Source organism: Pundamilia nyererei, unplaced genomic scaffold, assembly GCF_000239375.1.
Source record: "Pundamilia nyererei isolate P.nyererei 1_Seehausen unplaced genomic scaffold, PunNye1.0 scaffold00348, whole genome shotgun sequence".
Lineage (NCBI taxonomy): Eukaryota > Metazoa > Chordata > Actinopteri > Cichliformes > Cichlidae > Pundamilia > Pundamilia nyererei.
Window position 1 is genome coordinate 55,113 of NW_005187749.1, and position 3,712 is coordinate 58,824.

Here is a 3,712-nt window from a genome sequence, read left to right on the forward strand (position 1 = left end):
TACCTCTGGTGCAAATTACTGACCTCTGTCATCATTTTAAGTGGGGGAACTTGCACAATCGGTGGCTGACTAAATACTTTTTTGCCCCACTGTAGCTGCCCCTGCCCGAGCCTGCTTCTGCTGGAGGTTTCTTCCTGTTAAAAGGGAGTTTTCTTTCCCACTGTCACCGAGTGCTTGCTGGATTGCTATCATCCCATTGCTCTTTTTCTATATTCTTGTCAGGTCTTTACTTTTTCTTCATTGCTCAAGACCAAGTGATTCTGTCTCCTTGGAATTCAAATATAAAGACAGGAGGGTTAGTTCAAGACTTGTGTACAGTAAAAGTCTTGAGCTTGCATCATGCATTTCAGCAACATCAAACCTCTGTCATTAATGTTAGTGTTAGTAATGATCACATCTAAAAAATAGGTTGTTGGACTAAGATTTCATCTACAGTTTCATTACAGATCAGATGCAAAATAGATTGGACAAAATATTACAACATGCAGGCAAAACACTAACATGTAACACTAGGGTTGCAGATGTAATGAACTACTAATAACAACTGTTACTAGTTTACTGAAGGAATATAAAATGTTTTTAGTGACTTTAATCTGTCTTTGGTGTCCAATATACAGTCAAGCTCTGCTCTTCTCAAGCTAAACCTAGTTACAGAATGCTTAGAAGACTCAGTCTGAAATGTGATGAAATGCGAGTACTGGTTTACTTCATTATAGAATTATAAAATAACAACTGGTAATTACTTCATAAACAGAGCACACATTCATGTCAACCTCAAATGCAGAAAAATAACCAGGTTTTTATTTTCTGTCAAACTGTCATTTCTGACAGTTTGATTTCCTTCAGTGTTCTCGGGTCAGCTCTCCTTCAGCTTTTTTCCCCTCTTTTTCTAAGCTGCGTGTTTACAAATTGATATGTTTTCCTGATTTTAGTGTACTGTACGAGGATGTTGCTCTCTGGATGCTTCTGATGGTCTTTTTGTTGTTGGCTGAAGATCAGCCCCCTTGCAGCAAAGGGCTGACGCCGGCACATGCAATATGCATGGAACTGTCGAACAACGAAGGAGGAAGTGAGCGGTGCATTTTGAATACAAATACTTAGAGTAAGGTTTGCTGGATGCAGGACACTTAGCAGACCACCCAAGGCTATTGAAGGTATTACCCAGTGACCAGCTGATTGGACAAAATGATGAGGAGCACCAGCTAAGAGCAGATAACTAACTAGGATGGAAGTCTGGGCCTTTTAAAGGAGTAATTTCCATTACTGGAGGACCCTTAATAAGTTGAAGGTGCTGCATGTGTCTTAAAATGAGCAATTAGAGGTCCAATACAAGCACTTTCTGACATTAAATATAATTATTAATAATAATAGCATTGTTTGTCTGTGGATGGTGGTAGGAACGTGGTGTATTCGTTTAATTATTAATTTATAAATTTACTAATAGAACAAAAGGTTGATGAACCCCCGAGATGGGCAAGCTTTAAGAAATGAGGGCGTAGTACCAGAACAGCCGATGTGACGCGCTTCAATCACCTCTGTGTACAATCGCTCACAGATGTGTGACAAGCCATCAAAGGTCCTCCAATACCGCAATTTACAATGGAGACCGGCAAGGACAAAGGGGTCCTCCTGCTTCATCCCACTGGAGTTAAAAGTTCTAATATATGCTTATTGCAACTGTGATCCAAATAAATGAAAAAATATAATTACAGCAAAAGAAAAGAGAAGATTTCTGCACGAGTCAGTGTTTAACTGTAGTTGTGGGTACCTGTGACACTATGAGTGTTGGGATGCAGGGTCCAGCACCCTTGATGGAATTATGAAAATGAATGGATAATTTGGTAGTTCTATTTATGAAATTACTTAAGGGGCGATTGTGGCTCAAGAGTTGGGAGTTTGCCTTGTAATCGGAAGGTTGCCGGTTCGAGCCCCGGCTCCGACAGTCTCGGTCATTGTGTCCTTGGGTAAGACGCTTTACCCGTTGCCTACTGGTGGTGGTCGGAGGGCCTGGTGGCGCCAGTGTCTGGCAGCCTCGCCTCTGTCAGTGCGCCCCAGGGTGGCTGTGGCTACAATGTAGCTGCCATCACCAGTGTGTGAATGTGTGGATGATTATGTATAGTGTAAAGCGCTTTGGGGTCCTTTGGACCAAGTAAAGTGCTATACAAATACAGACCATTTACTTGTTTTTAATATTACAGTTGACACAGAATTATTATTAATTTTTAATTTGAAGTTATTTTAATTTAGCTGCAATCCAACTGACAGAAAATACTCTGGCTAGAATTGAAAAGGAACTCTTCAAAAAGGTGTATTATGCTTCTAGGCCCATGATTATTTCTCACTTTGCGTTTGATTAATAATTTTTGACCTATTAACCAAGTTATTATTTACTGGGTATCTCAGCGTGACTCCCAACAGAATGCTGTTTTAACACACATAATTATCCTCCTGTTGAATATCCTGCTCAGTGGATAAATATTGATTCTGAATTTTCTCTAATCTGAGAGGAGCTACATGCAATAATACAGATGTAAGACTGGACTACACTGTCACTGATGAATGTAATGGCAAATGGCCTGTATTTATATAGCACTTTACTAGTCCCTAAGGACCCCAAAGCGCTTTACATATCCAGTCATCCACCCATTCACACACACATTCACACACTGGTGATGGCAGCTACATTGTAGCCACAGCCACCCTGGGGCACACTGACAGAGGCGAGGCTGCTGGACACTGGCGCCACCGGGCCCTCTGACCACCACCAGTAGGCAGCGGGTGAAGTGTCTTGCCCAAGGACACAACGACCGAGACTGTCTAAGCCAGGGCTCGAACCGGCAACCTTCCAATTACAAGGCGAACTCCCAACTCTTGAGCCACAATCGCCCCAATGTAGCAAACAAATCCTTAAAAACCAGCAGTAGTAGTAGACGTGATCTGCTGCACTACATCAGGGTTTTACACACTTGTTTCCAGTGTAAGGCTACACAAATTAATTCGGCTTCAGGTTTGATTGGACACATAACGAAATGACACCCATTTCCAAAAGCTCCACTCCCTGGATCCGCTTTTATCCGCTCCTGGAATGACCAGATAGAGGATCCACTTAGCAGGTCAAGTTCACAGCCAGGAGTTAACAAGCTCCAAGTATTCACTAAAACCTACTTTTCTGAAGTATAATCCAGCACTTCCAAAAGCCTGGTTTTGACATATAAAGGACATCTAGTTGTATCTAGCAGTGGATATCAAGCCATAACGCTTGATACTGAAATTCATCCTCTTCTCATCGATGTTGTATCAGTGTGTGATAGAAATGATGTTAAACTTTTCTCCTCTTTGCTGAATCTTAGTAATACGTTATGCTTTAAATAGGAAGACTGATCATATTCTAAACAGCTGACAGTCTTGGGGATTTATTTATTTTGATAAATGGGCGAAAGACATTTGCTAATAAAGATCATGTTTAGTGACAGAAGGTCACTGAGTAACAGAGTTTAGGCTGTCTAATGGAGTTGGGTCGCTGTTTTCTCAAAATATATAGTAACTGTAGTATTGCTCCTGAAAGTCTGCACATTCTTATAAAAACTACTGCCTACTTATCCCTATGTATATGAATTGGTGACATAATTTACTGAGTAACGATTAAACTGGTGATGATACCTGTAAAGTTGGTGCTCCTTTAGCATCCTCTGGGCCTGTATATATTTGTTTT